At 46.6% G+C, this 15,419-nt stretch overlaps 1 protein-coding gene across 8 annotated transcripts in view; it reads right to left on the bottom strand.

The window, feature by feature from the left end:
* The window catches only part of CPSF7 (cleavage and polyadenylation specific factor 7), a 218,030-nt gene extending 203,066 nt beyond the window's left edge, over positions 1–14,964 (bottom strand). For 2 of the 8 annotated variants that reach the window (XM_086955610.1, XM_086955612.1), the window contains exon 1: positions 14,838–14,964. The gene's annotated coding sequence lies outside the window, so the exon portion shown is untranslated. Of the gene's footprint in view, positions 1–14,721 lie in introns of all 8 variants that reach the window. The other 6 variants (XM_086955617.1, XM_086955615.1, XM_086955611.1 and 3 more) reach the window with 6 other exon arrangements.
* Between the last annotated feature and the right edge of the window lie 455 nt (positions 14,965–15,419).

The raw sequence follows: 15,419 nt of genomic DNA, 5'->3' as shown, positions 1-15,419 counted from the left end.
TAAAGCCCCTAAGGCACCCAATACAGCTACTAAAAGGTCAGTAAATCTACAGATGGGATCAGAGGAGTTCCCATAGCAAATCTGGGAATACACTCAAGCTAGTCTTGTCTCCCTGGGGGAAATGGAGTTTGCCACTTTTGCTAGTTGGCCACCCAACTGTAAAAAGTATTTGCAATACCCCTCCATTAATGGAACTAGAGTAGAAGCCCTGGGGGATACAGGTGCCAGTATCATTATGGTGAAGGAAATGCTGGTTTCCCCAGAGCAATACTTGATTGGGAAAACTTACTCAGTCACCAATGCGGACAGCATTACCACCCAATGCCCTATGGCTATGGTGACATTAGGTTGGGGGGAGGTTACTGGCCTGAAACTGGTAGTGGTCTCTCCACAATTGCCAGCTGACTGTCTGCTTGGAAATGACCTGGAAACCTCAGCCTGGGCTGAGGTTGAGCAAGTGACACATGCAGCCATGCTGGGTATCCCTAGACTGGTGTGTGTGCAAACCAGAGCACATAGCAGAAAAAGAAGGGTGAAAAAGTAGGTTTGGAGCCTGAAAGTATGGCCCAACCAACCAAGAGAAAAAGCAAGAAGACTGGGGGATCAGCTTCTACACAGCAAGCCTCTCAGGAGCCATCTCCTCAGGGAGAAGACTTGGAAACCCTAGAGGGAACTGAGCCCATTGAGCTTGAGCCTTACCAGGTTGGACTCCTGGGCCTAGGGGGACCCACCAGGGAAGAGCAGTGCCAGGTTCAGCGAGATTGCCCCACTCTTGAAAGCCTGAGGCAGCAAGCTGTTTCAGAAGCCCAGTGAGATGTCAGTGGTACCGACAGAGCTTATTGGGAAGAGGGATTACTGTATGCTGAGGCAAGAAACCCCACTCCTGGAGTTACCAGGAGGGTGGTAGTGCCACAGAAGTACGGGGAGTGTCTCCTAACTTTAGCTCATGACATCCCCCTAGCTGGACATCTGGGGCAGAACAAAACTTGGGAAAGGCTAGTTAGCCACTTCTACTGGCCCCAGATGAACCAAAAGGTGAAGGAGTTTGTGAGCTCCTGTGTTACCTGTCAGGCCAGTAACAAGACAGGTGGCAAACCATAGGCCCCCTTGATAACACTGCCAGTGGTGGGGGTACCCTTTGAAAGGGTAGGTGTGGACATTGTGGGTCCACTTGAACCTCCCACAGCTTCAGGGAACAAATTAATTCTAGTAGTAGTGGATCATGCTACTAGGTACCCTGAAGCAATTCCCCTTAGGGTTACTACAGCTCTTGCAGAAGCCAAGGCCCTCCTTGGTTTCTTCACCAGCGTAGGGTTTCCTAATCTAGGATCCAGTCCTGGAACTACCAAAGTAATCTACAAAGTAATCAGCTATGTTTATATAGAAAAACCCATTGAGCTCAATGCTAAACTGTGTGTAGAATTGTGTTGCCTACTGCAACCCCTGTACCTATGGTGTTTACAAAGTTTATTGCCTTTCTGCAAAGTACTCATCTGAGACCTCTCATATTGAGAACAGTATATTTTGATACCTGTTGGTTCTAAAAATAAAACAACTATATTTTTGATATAAAAACAATTGGCCTGGAGTTCAGTCTTTGAGTGTGTGAAGCCTTTTGCTGACTGAGTCTGTACAACAAATGCTTTACACTGTCCTCTGGTACTGCCTTACTGCTCGACCAAGCTACCACTTTAGAGAGTAAGGTCACACCTGGCTTTAACCTCGGTTATACCTCTGGGGTTTGTGGACTCTATACACACTGTACCTTATTCTGGTCCAGTATATATGGAGCCACTTTCTCACAGTGATCTAGTGTACAAATTTTCATAGCATCAATGCGTGTCGGTGGATTCATTAGTTTCTCGACCATCTGCCTAGGCTCGACCAAATAAACAATATGGAGTATAACAAAAATCATTAATGAATTTAAACTGATGAGTTTAACCCAGGACACATTCAAAACAGTGTTTTGAAAAGACATTTGTACATCTCATTACGTCTGGTATTACTTGAGCCCCAAGATGTCGACTCCACTTTTCCACTAAAGTCTGAAAAATATCAGGCTAATGGTGAATCTCTGCTGCCAGAATCATCTGATACACTTGACTGATGCCCTTGGGTGATCCCAGCTGAAGATATTCCAGAAAGGCATTAGCGATGCAATCAACGTCTTCCGCTTTCTAATCCATGATAAAATGCCGGATTTGAAGTTAGCGCAAAAAACATGACCGCGCAAGAGAATTGCTACAATATTGTCTCAAAAAATAGAAGACAATCGCTGTCAAAGAAAGAGCCCAAAGTAGATAAGTTAATTGGTGACAACAGTTAATGAAGCTTTCATGAATTTGACGGGGAAAATTGGGATTATAACCCACATAAGAATATGCGTTAAATAATATAAGCCAAGAAATCTGCAGCTTCAGAAAGGTCCAAATAGAGTCAAAGACCCTAAGAGTTTTGAATCAAGTCATTTTAAAATAGACAGTATTGATAATACCAGAATGTGGGGTGATATCGGCTCCACAAGGGAGATATTCTGGAAACAGCCCTCCTAGGCCCCAAATACCCACACCCCAATACTCTGCTGAGTCGGGACATGAATGCTGCTAAAAAGTATGCCCGCAGGTCTGTGTAGTATTCTGGGTTTAGTATTAATGTTACTGCACTTCTCTTCTTCTAGCTACTCAGCCAGTGTGAGTGTTCCAGGATAGAATGTGTGTGTGATTGACATGAATGGAATGCTTGTGTGACTGGTATGAGGGTTGGCAGTTGGAGTATGGGCTGAGTAGCTAGGAGGCTGCTCCTGGTGGGGCTGCTAGTTCCCGCATAATACTTATTTATGGCTTAATAAACTAACTTCAAATCTCAACCACTGCTGCCTCGTCTACATCCTTACCAGTATGTATGGACCTGCATACTACATTATTTTTGGCGACGAACTGGAGACTTTCCTGCGCAAATACTACAGTCTGGTAGCGAGAAATTAATTTTGGTCAGCCGGGAATACTCAACAGACCCCAGATTTCCTCAAACTTTACATGATAGGAGAGAAAAAAGTAAACAACAAAAAGATAAGGGAAGAAGAAAGAAAGGCATGCCCCGAAAGACTAGATCAACCACTCTTTCGTTTCTTATAAGGAACGAAGAGAGAAAAGGAGAAAGCATGGCAAAATCAACCAGATCTGTTATTTTACTTAATCCCCCCGCCACTTGGTCAATAGCTCAACCTTTAGAGCATCAAAACATGAATACATTTGCTCCTCGTATCAGATACGCCAAACTGCGGGCTCCAGTATGGAAGCCAAAGCTCCAAGTTTTTGAAGGACCAGGATATGCGCTCTCAGCTGTCATCATCGAACCAAAGTCTTGCAAGAGAAATCAGATCAAACAAAGAAATCCACTTCAGCCGCTTTCACTCGTGACCTTGGACGAGCAGCTGTTTATCTCCTGTTGAAGCAGGAAGTTACTCACATATATCACGGTGGCCCATAGATAACTAGGATGTGACCCCTCACGAGGAGACCAAAAAAGATAGTGATGGGTTCTCTAGATCATGCTGTCCATGTACCAATCAACCACGGTGGGGAAGCCTTCCCTGAACGGACAAACTACATAGCCTCTGGGATCGCCCCCTCTCGGATCCAGATACCCCAGATACACCCCCCCCCCCCCAAGGGATGTGGAATTCCTATAGCCCGACGCCCAAGACATATTGTTCGGGGTCAAGGGCAACAAGTTTTTATGTGTATTTTGTCCTTGGGACAAGTAGGCCCAACCCCTGCAGCACAAACCCTTTGGCTGCCAGTTTGCAGTGCCACATTAAGGGTCAGGGAAGGGCAATGCCTACAGTTAAGTTAATTTTTGTGTGTATTTTTTAATGCTGTTCAAACTTGTATTCATGGTTCATTATTTTAAAGCCTTTATCATCAGGGTGAGCGCTGCAAGTAAATGTAAATTCTGACTGCAATACTGACAGTGGTTTCAGTATAGAAGTGTGCACACATGGTTTCAAAGTTTAGCAATATGAGGCTATGCATATTGCTGGCAGAATGCTCTTTGATTAGGTGCAAATATTTGCAAAGCTTGGAAGCAAGATTAATGATCCTTTGCTTTCAATATAAAATGTTTCTAAAAAAATGAAAGTAGGGGAATTTTTTTTTTCTAAACTACTGTACATTTTCAGGTACCACTTCTTTGCAGCATCATTTAGTAAAATGTGTTGATGCATGCTAGTATTTACCAAAAATATTCATTTTGGAAAATCAGTGTAACCAGTTTCAATAAGATTATGGAAAACATAAAAATAAACAAGCATTGCCAAAGCCAGTAGGTCTGAAATTGGTGGTCAGCTTTTTAGTTGTGGCAATGCGTGACTTGTTTTGGCATGGTTTTTGTAAAACCTTATTGATGTGAGATCTGCCGGGCCCTCACCATTATAACAAACATTGGCAAAAGCAAAAATTGTTTTTGGTCGAAAAAAAGCACGCACTGCCACATTAGTTATTGGCGCTGAACAAAACTACTTTGTGTGCTGATATGCTCCTTGTGAAAGGTGCAGAATGCGGTCACTCACAGTGAAGCCAGCCGATACAGAGAGAGAGACAATTTTAATAAACACAAAAGGTCATGGTTAACACCAGACTAAATTAGTGGCCCAATTATTAAAGAGTTTCAAAAGTGCACCCTTGTTATATGTCCTTGAAATAAGTGCAGCTATATGGCTTTCGTAAATTCACAAGAATTTACAGTAGTAGGGCAAGAAATTGTACTCCTAGAAAATATTTGTAAACTGAATTTTAGCATGAGCAAATATGCATGTGTACATTTGCTCATGCGAAAACCTGATTGTTTGCAAGTTCATTTTCCCTCCAACCACTGTTTCCCCAACTCTGGAAGAAGGTTTACACTCTCCATTATCAGGAGTAAATTTCCAACATTTCTTAGTATGGGGAAATATTAGAGAAGAGTTGCTGAACATCCTTAAAACATGCAAGTTAGTAGGTTTGCACAGACTCAAAAGGGCATTCCAACCCTTGAACTATTGCTTACCACTACCTTCAATCCCAGTATGTAGATCTGCCGAAACATGGCAACATAAAGGGATTGCTAGAATTCAAATACTACTATGGTACGAGCCCTGGCATAACCCAAGAGGCTATATAAGAGCTCATATATAATGAGATTGCTGCCAAAATTTGTCACCGAACTACATGGCACCAAAGGGACTAGTGGATTTTGTTACAGGACAAGTAGATTTATGAAGCAACCTGCCCCATGGACAAGTATATATTTTAATAAATTCCACACCCCTGCCCCCACTCCTCCCCTCCCCAGAGTCATGAGTTGAGAGTATCCATTTTCCTCTACCGCTTTCTCATGACTACTTGAGTCTTTAAGTGATGGGTTTTAAGGGCCAAGGAATCTTTGCGTGACTCTTCCCTATGTCGCACCAGATGATTGTAGATGACGGCCAAAGTAGGAGATTCTGAAGTGGCCCAACTGATGAACGAGGAGATGGGAGGATCAGGTCCTGAGGAGGTTACCTCCCCAGTGCAAGTGAGCCACTTAGATCTGTAGAAGGAGGGATAGGATTAGTTGGGAGTAAGTTTGATTTCATCGGGGTCCCACAATAAGTCTTCTTCTGTCGTTATCTCCGGCTCCAATTGTTCCTGCCCAAAGAATTTAGTGAGGAGATCCACAATTTTCGAGGCCACGGTACTAGGATCAGTCGCCTTGTGATCTTTATTCAGGATTACCCGACCCCATGCACGATGATTGAGACAGGGTCGTAGGTGCAGCCAGACCAGCCTCCTTAACATTTTCAGGATCAGACTCTGAAACACTCCCAGAGTCGGAAGGAGAGAAATGGTGGTCTCAGGTGGGTCCATCAATGCAGTTTCAGACATTGGTACTTGGTCCTGAGGCATCTCATATTTTAAACACTAAGATTTAAAGAGCGCAGAACTCAATGAATCACCTGATTCAGTCAGCACTGCCATAAACGTGGTATCTGTATGAGTCAAATGCTATATGTGAATACGGGCCTCCTGCCTGTGACCGCCAGAAGAGGTACTTGCCGGTAAGGGAGCAATGAATCGGTCAAGAGTCCACTGAGACATAGGAAAAGTTACAAGTGGTGGGGTGGGGGTGAGAGAATCAGGAGGTTGAGCCGTCGATGAGTGCAGGGCTCCAAAGAAGTATGTTGTAATCGTGATAGCCGATTATTGCCCAAGACAGAACAAGAAGGGAACGCTGGCCCATCTTTACTCGTGGGGTCTCGCTGCTACATGTGGTGGAATTCCTCCTGCTGCAAATGCCAGCATCCCCCTTCACACGCAGGTTTTTCCTTCTTGCCCTTGTTCATAATGCACCTGTATTTAATAACGATGATGATGACATACCAGAATGCAATGAAGCACCTGCTTTAGTGGCTGTTTTGTCAGGTTGTTGATGGGTCATGGAATAAAAGTAACCGGTTAGGAAATATACTAAAATGAATCCCCAAGAATGCGGGAGCCTGCCTTATACTCCTACCTCCGGTAGACTGACCGTGTGCAATGAGGGCCTGCGATAGAGCAAACAGTAGTGCTATGCCAAATAGCGGTATGCAGCAGGCTTTGTAGTTTCTGTTGCTGTATACCCAAAGGCAACCAGATAGCATGCAGAGATTTTAGCCTTTGTTAGGTATCTGTGCTGCTTTTGCCTCTCTTGCTTTCTGGTGTCATGTACCCAAAGCGGAAAGGCAACTGGAAGCCGCAATCTGTTCCGTATTTTCCAAGATGCCCAGGAAGCGGGTCTGCCAAATCTGTCGTCTGCCAAAACAGAACACCAAAACTCCTCCAAGAAGGCCCACCCAGCGGGCCGTGAAGGCAGGACAGGCTCTGGCTCTCTAGTTACTCTGGGTGTCCTGAAGAATGACAAATTGGTGCGTCGGCAAAGGAAATGCTGCACCTTCGCCTACTGGTATGATTCAGAGTCTGGCACTGTTCTGACCCGAGGCATCCCCCATCCACATCAGATTCATCAACAGAATGGCAGCAGAACTGCAGGCTGGGCTAGCGTCAGTAATGGCAAAGTTGGATTCATGAAAGAAAAAGGTAGGTAGGGTAAGCAGTTCTTCCGCTCGTTCTCAAAGCATTTCACAGCTGATAATAGGGCAGCCTTGCAACCCCTCTGAATATAGCAGTTTACATTGCATGCTTTTACAACATATGCGATTAAAACGCGTTTTTTACGACGACTGCCTTGTTACATGGCAGTATCATTACAACGCTAATCGTTACAACAAATTACTCTAGCGGGAACGCTGGACTGAGGAATAGTATAATTTACTATTCCAACTCCAGTGTGTGCAAGAGTAGGGAAGGTGTTGTAATAGTCATTTTTCATTTTGATAACTTTATTGCGGTCATAGACCATAAAAGCACAGATAGAATATGTACATACACAAGATAAAATACATAAATAATTAAAAATACATGGTTAAAAAGTTATTAAAGAGTAAGTTATCAAAAGAAAGGTAACAAACATCACAATTCATCACAATTTATCGCAATTCATTAGAGTGAGCCTGCTGCGCCACATACCATATAAAAACTGGGAGACCGCAAACACAATAAAAGGGGAGGTGTCATATCTTAAAATTCTAGCAGCTTGTGCACATTGCCTTAGACCAAAACTTTTGCATAACGGTGCCAACCAGCATCTCCGTATTCTACTATAAGCTGGGCAGAGGAATAAAACGTGGACGATGTCCTCTTTAGTATTGTTGCAGACTGGGCAAACTCCCTCCTCTCGTCCATCCCATTTACAAATAAATGCCCCAATAGGTAGACAACCATGTCTTAATTGTGCATAGAGTTTTCTTGCAAGGGGAGGCTGTATTAAGTCCAAAAACTCCTTCCTCTTGGACACAAGTTTAACCTGCAAAAATTCTGTGGACAATCTGCCCAAAGTTGTCGAGCTATGCAGCAGACTAAGGTTGAAATATCTCAAGGAGGCCAAGAGCTCTATTCTCTTCACTTCCGGGCAGCTCACCGCCGGGGTCTCCCATAATTGGGGCATACCAATGTGATGTACAAGGGCTTTAATATGGGCTAACCAGGGAATATTCTTGTTCTTCAACTGCCCCCAAACTGCAGTGAATTCAGCTCTATAATCCTCCAGCTCAGGTACTGTCCAAAGCCTTCTCCAATACAGGAGAGGTCGAGCAGCTAGCAGTTCTGAGATGGACTCTAAACCTAGATCTAGTCTCAGGGGTGTGAGCGGGGTGCTCTAGGGGAGGCCTACCAAATTCCTCATAAAGTCCTACTCCACCTTAAGAAGGCTTGGTGTACTCTTATGGCCCCAGAGTTCTGCACCGTACATCACAGCTGGTCTAGCTTGTGCCCCATATATCTCAAGGGCTGGGGCAACTGGCTTAAACAGGGTTGTTCTCTGGAACTTGCCAATGCCCCCTACGATCTGCGACAACCTCAGAGCAGATTTGGACACCTGTGGGCCCCAACTGAAATCTTCTGTCAGGGTGACGCCCAGGTATACAAAGGTTCTCACCCTTTCCAGCAGGACACCATTTAATACAGGGTTAGGGCGAGTGCGCTTTGAGGGATGAAAGATCATAAACTTCGTCTTTGCTTAATTTATCTCCAATCTCGTCAAAGCGCAGAATGATACAAAACCGTCCAGAACCCTCTGGATCCCTGATGATGTTCGAGACAACAACAAGGTGTCGTCTGCGAACATCAGAGCAGGCACCCGACCAGTGGCCAACCATGGAGCATCACTGTCCCTGACATTGTCCAGTTCACCCACCAGGCCATTTATATAAAGACTAAAGAGCGTGGGAGCCAGGGCGCAGCCCTGGCGTACGCCTCTGGTCACGGGGAAGCGAGCTGATAATTCCCCGTTCTTCCCGCATCTCATTTGGGCGTAGTTCCCTGCATGGAAACACTTCAGGACATCTAGTAGATAGGGCGGGAGGTCTAGTTCTTTCAGGACCCTCCATAAACTCTCCCTGGGGACAAGGTCGAAAGCGGCCCGCAGGTCTACGAAGACAAGGTAGAGGCTGCCACCCTCTACTCTTGCTGTCTTCCAAAAAAGGACCTGTAGCCTAAAAATGTGGTCCAGGGTCGAGATTCCAGCTCTAAAGCCGGCCTGAAGGGTAGTCAATACTTTATGCTCCTCCATCCACCCCAGCAGTCTATCCAGGAGGACTCGGCCCATTAGTTTCTGCGAAGTATCCAAGAGACTAATCGGCCGATAATTTGATGGCACTAAAGGGCAGCCCTTCTTAAAGATTGGGACAATCTCGGCCCCTGCCCAGGTGTCCAGTAACTTAGCTCCCCAAAAGGACCGCATTAAATAAAACAGCCAAGTATGGCGCCCAGATTTTTGGCTGGGAGCGGAAAAGATCTCCAGGTAATCTATCAAGGTCTGTGGCTTTGTTAGATAGCTGCCAGATGATCGCCGATTCCACCTCTTTAACTGAGATACTCTCAATGTCTCCAGGGCCCACCCTCGCCCTGGCATCCCACTGACCTATCGGATAGCCCAAGTCCGAGGCCCCCCGCAGTCAATACTCGTGCGTGGGGTCTGGGGCTCGGGGCATCCGGAGGGCATCATCTGGCACCAATATCTCTGCCCCATTTAAATGTTCACTAGTGTCGGTCTCAGGGCTAGTGTAAAGCGCAGCAAAGTGCGCCTCCCAAACTGACGGAGCAATGTTTGGTAGGAGAGCCTCCCCTCCCTCTTTCACACCAGAGTTAACTATTGCCCAGAATAATTTGGCATCTTTTTCCAGGAGGGCACCTCTCAGTTCTTCCCACCTGGCTTCTTCCAACTGCCTCTTACCCCTAGTGAGCTCCTTTTTATACAGCAGTCTGGTTGCCTTAATATTCACTCTGTCATTAGATTTGATTGCCGCAAGTAGCTCCTTTTTTAGTTTTTTGCATGCATCATCAAACCAGGGGTGAGATTTCGGGACACGCCTTTTAGTTCCACTTACAGGGTAGAACACGTCCCCCAATGCCATAACTAGCTGCCTATATGTCTCCACTGCCTGATACCTGCAGGATGGATCACCCATCTGGGTTATAAGTGGGATTGCAAGTTGGTAAATGTTTGCTAGCCGAGATGGTGAATCTGCTAGGTGGGGCCATTTAACCCTCCTTCTATTATTAGCCAACATGAGGGGGACAACATCGCGGGTTTGGGTTCAGGATTAGTTAAACCAAAGGACCTCGGCTTAAGAGTTAAAACCAGGGCATTATGGTCGCTATCATGTCTTTGTACGACCCTAAATTCCTTTAGCTTGTCCCAATTTTCAGCATCCACCATAAGGTAGTCAATGATGGATGTTTGACCTACTCGGTTGAACGTGGCTATGGCTGGGCAATCAGGATCCAATCTCCCATTGCACGCCCGCAAGGATGTTTCAAGGGAGAAGGATTTTATTTGAAGAGCTAAAGGAGTCCGTGCCCTGACCGGAGTAATATTGGGCTCTGGAATATGCCAAAGTGCGTCAACTTCGTCTTGCTCACCCAGCTCCAGGCTACCCAGTGGCTCAAATTGACAATTAAAGTCTCCCCCAAGAATTATGGACATAGAGGGGTCTAGCCCCTGGATAAAGGAATGCAGGGCTTTAATTGTTTCCGATTCTTGCCCATTCCTGGATGGCCTCAAATAAATATTTATTATTGCTACTTTGGGTTTGTTTGCGGGTTTTAATAAGACACACTGTATATCCAAGGAGTTTGTTTGTATTTGGGTCGCCTGGATACCCAGGTGGGTACCTATCCAAATTGATAACCCACCCGATGGACGGCCTCTACCTGTAGACACTGCCAAGATGTCAAATGTTGCGAAAGTCGAGCTGGTGCGCTCTTCCAGTGCCCAGGTCTCATGCATAAGGCATATATCATGTGTTGCCATAAAGGCGGCCCACTCTGGAGTTAGTAGCTTATTTTTTAACCCGGCTATATTCCATGAGATCAACTTTAGACATCCTTCTTGTAGATTTTCTGAGCCCTCTCCTTCCCCATTCCCGCTACCGCTAGTCCCCAACCTCTCTGGAAAATCACTCGTTAAGTCCTCCCTATCGGTAGATAGTGAAACATTTTCCTCTATTACCCCAGCCCTTCTAGGAATTTCATTAGTAACTTGTGGGGGAGGATTTCCCCTTAAACTGAGTCAATCCACCTCTTCAGTACACTAAACCTATTCCAGAGTGGTTGCAATGGGAATAGGGACCGTATGGAGACATACCCTCCCTCAATACCCCTCCATATGGCGTTCTCTTTGGTGGAGGATTACATCCCCTGTTATAATGTACCCCTCTATGACGGGAAGGCTCCAGACTAGGGGTGGGTTAAAAGTATGAGAGGTGCAGTGGGCATATTTGTGTATTTGGTCTAGTGAATGAGGCATTGCAGATATACTCTACGGCTGAGACATCCCTGAAGTTCAAGATTATGACATCCCCTCCTATAGTTTTTGGGCCCCTCCCAATCCATGCTACTCTTCTGGCCGACATGATTTCACCTGAAACATTCAGTGGCAATGGTCTATTAATTGTAAGCCATTGGATACATTTGTTTTTTAACTCGGTCTCCCTTTCTCTTTTCCCTTCGCTTAGGGGGTGGTACTCCTGCAAGTGTGACCACATATGGTTGGGCTTCAGGGGGTAAGTGAATCGATGGTAACTGGTTTGAAATAACTCTTGGTGTTGCATTTCTATCTGGTGTTTCACTAATTTTGCTCCCCGTTTTGCCCTTTTTTGTCTTTGCTGTGGCTTTATTTCTATCATTTACCAAATTTCCCGCTATTTGATGGGTTTGGCTCTGAGAGTTAGAACTGGTCATAGCCTGTGGTGTAGCGTGCGTCGCCTTTTGAACGGTTGGTTTGGCTCCTGCATTGGAGGTCTGTGCTAAAGGGTTTTTATTTTCGGATACTCTAGCACTATGGTTGTTTTGAAGTAGAGTATCACTAGCAGGAGGTATCGGATTTCTCGACTGTTTGGCAGTCTCTATTGTTCCTGCCCCCTTGGAATTTATAGTAGAAATGAGTTTGTCAAGTTTTGACACTAAGGGTTTGAGTTGGATAGCTATGGTCCGCTCCAGGGATGCTTGTAAATCAGCAACCATCTTGGTGACCCAGCACGGTACTCCTAGTGTTGGACATGATGGATTAGTGGTCGGGGTCACCAAATCATGGTTAGCTGGTTTATTATTACTAGTATTTTTAGAACTAATATCTTTCTTCTTCCTGGAGCATGTTTTTCGTGCCTCAGGCCTTTTCTCCAAAGAGGGGGAGGTTAGAATAATTGGGGGATCCTGAACAGCGATAGGAGTCTCCACAGGCAACTGGCTACAGGGTAAATCTACGTATGACGATGACAAGTAGGAACTAGCTTCTAATACATCAGTCACTATAGTTGAAATGTCCCCTTCTTGGTTTGGAATACATAGTGTTGGTGTAATAGATAACCTCCTCTCCGTATTCTCGATGGCATTTGCTACAACACCAATAGTTTGCTGCAGCATCTTGTCAATAGCAGTCAGAGTGGGTAGGGGCTGCGATTCTGCGGCATGCTGTCTGGTAAGTGGGCGTGTAACTGGTATCTTAGCTCCCTCCCCCCCCCCCGATTATTCATTTTGCAGATAAAGGTATTTGATGTGGAGATGAGTAATGGGGTACACCAGAGTCCTGTGTACAGACAGTGAGTAGTTCCCCCTCGCGTTGGCCCAATGCTTTATTTTAACAATAGCAATAGTTTGACCAAGGGATGTGTATCCAGAAGACCACAGTACCTTTCTGGATGATGCCTTGCCAGTTTCACTTCTTCGAGGGATGAAAGGGGGGTGGCCAGTCCTGTCCAACTCCGCCCACGGACGGCCACAGACGGCCCGCCCTCTGCCCGGGCTCAGCCCAGCGTTGCCCACGTGCGATGCGGGAGGAGCGGCTCGTTGTTAAGCGCCTCCGGGCGCGGGCAACTGACGCGGACGCTGCAGCCGGCGTCAAAGTGATGCAGCAGGGCACACTGGGGATTGTAGACAGCAGACCCGGTGTTCAGCAGGCACTCTCCCTTCTCGGCGGCGGCATTTCACAGGTGGCGGCGGGGGAGAGTGATGCAGGGAGCAGCGGTGATCAGGGCACCTCCGGTGAGAGCTGGCGTCAAAGTCACTCCCAAGCAGTTCTCGCCCCTGCTCCCCAGCAGGAGCGGCTCGTTGTTAAGCGCCCCGGGCGCGGGCAACTGACGCGGACGCTGCAGCCGGCGTCCACGTGATGCAGCAGGGCACGCTAGGGATTGTAGGCAGCAGACCCGGTGTTCAGCAAGGCACTCTCCGCTCTCGGCGGCCGCGGGATTTCACAGGCAGCAGCAGGGGAGAGTGATGCAGGGAGCCGCTGTGATCTGGGCACCTCCGGCGAGAGCTGGCGAAGTCACTCCCAAGCAGTTCTCGCCCCCGCTCCCCAGCAGGAGCGGCTCGTTGTTAAGCGCCTCCGGGCGCGGGCAACTGACGCGGACGCTGCAGCCGACGTCCACGTGATGCAGCAGGGCACGCTGGGGATTGTAGGCAGCAGACCCTGTGTTCAGTAAGGCACTCTCCCCTCTCGGCGGCCGTGGGATTTCACAGGCGGCGGCGGGGGAGAGTGATACAGGGAGCCGCGGTGACCAGGGCACCTTCGGTGAGAGCTGGCGTCATAGTCACTCCCAAGCAGTTCTTGCCCCCGCTCCCCAGCAGGAGCGGCTCGTTGTTAAGCGCCTCCGGGCGCGGGCAAATGACGCGGACGCTGCAGCCGGCGTCCACGTGATGCAGCAGGGCACGCTGGGGATTGTAGGCAGCAGACCCGGTGTTCAGTAAGTTGTAATAGTAAATTACACTATTAATTAGTTTAGAGGGCCCCCAAGAGCAAGTCGTTTTAACAACTTGCGTTGTCATGGTACTGCGATGCAACAATGCGGTTGTTGTAACAACTGTGTTGTAATCGCAAGCTGTTTCCCTACCCCTCCAGCCGAGAATCATGCCTCAAGTCCTCAGTCTCTGGAAAGAGCTCTTGCACGCAGCTAGTGCTGATATGCCATGTTGTCCAACACCAGAATTGGAACAGTTTTAATATTATTTACAACAAAATCATTATTTTACTCATGCATCTCAAACAGTTAGCAACCAACGACAAAACCAACAGCCATGGCTGCTTTTAGGTATATGTCTGTTGATGTGTTATAACTCTAGATTCAATAACCGAAAGCTCAGAGATTAACCAAAATACCTGGTTGGGTGACACATTATGCGAATCTCAGAAATGTAGTTAAAGTGCAAAAGCCAAGACCTTAATTATATAGGCCACGCCCCACACACCTCTACTTTTTTCATCCCACTTAAAGCCTACCTACTACCTCTTTTTCAGCCCTCCCAATTCCCAACAGCTTTTCTGCTCTTTTCAATATTGACCATAACACGTTTATTTGGTATCTTGATAGCCACCGCGCTAAATTGGGGCACTCAATTGTTTATTAAACTACCGTCTACACTAGTCTTGCTCTATTAAAAGCGTTCCCTGGTAATTTCTTTTGTGTAAGGGGGAGGAGAGATCTATAGCATAGCACGCCCTAAGCCATACCCTGTAAAGAATCTATACGTGCCTTTAAAGTTCTTTCAAACACAACCACGCATCTGAAAGTCTTTTCGGTACAGACATTACCAGCTACAACCCTAAACGTACCTTATTGTGAGCACCTTGCCCCCTCTGTTACGATCTATTTAGCTTTAGCAATCCGTCTCCCCGCTTCTTCATCATGCATTAAGATTTTCCATCGCATCACCTTTTCTCCTACTTACATTCGCCGCCGCGCGAATCGGCCGCGCACGGAACTTCCGCTCAATTCAGCCCCTACGGAACGGTCCGTCACTCACTTCCGGTCTATGGTCGCTTCACTTCCGGTAGCCGCGCGCGTCGCATAGAAACGTATTTCCGTTTCTAAATTTCGTGTTTCCGGCGCAGTGCATATTATTCCACAACAAATAATTTAAAAAACTAGAATGCTAACTAACAGGCAGATATTCCTGCTTTACGCGCCCTGTTGTTCGGAAAAACGGATTTAGAGTATTAAGCGGACCTGGAGGTCGAGATCCTTGTGAGCCGCAGAAAAGTTAGGGAGGTCGGAAAACGTAGTGTACATTGCTGCCATATTTCCCATGTGTATGTGATGTGCTGCCCACCCTTTTTTCCCCCTATGAATTCTATGTCTAGAACGGAGGCGAGGATTATGCATTTTTTTTCTTCACTTAGTTACATAGCAGTCATATTTAAAGAACATCATAATAAAAGCAAAACACCTAACCATACCCCCCCCCCAATAGCTCAAGTTTTCAGATTGCCTATGTGTGACATTTCAATGGTTTCAGTCACACTGAGAGACT

Source organism: Lissotriton vulgaris, chromosome 2_1, assembly GCF_964263255.1.
Source record: "Lissotriton vulgaris chromosome 2_1, aLisVul1.2, whole genome shotgun sequence".
Classification (NCBI taxonomy): Eukaryota; Metazoa; Chordata; class Amphibia; order Caudata; family Salamandridae; genus Lissotriton; species Lissotriton vulgaris.
The sequence above is the reverse complement of the archived record's forward strand: the minus strand, read 5'-3'. Positions and strand labels throughout refer to the sequence as shown.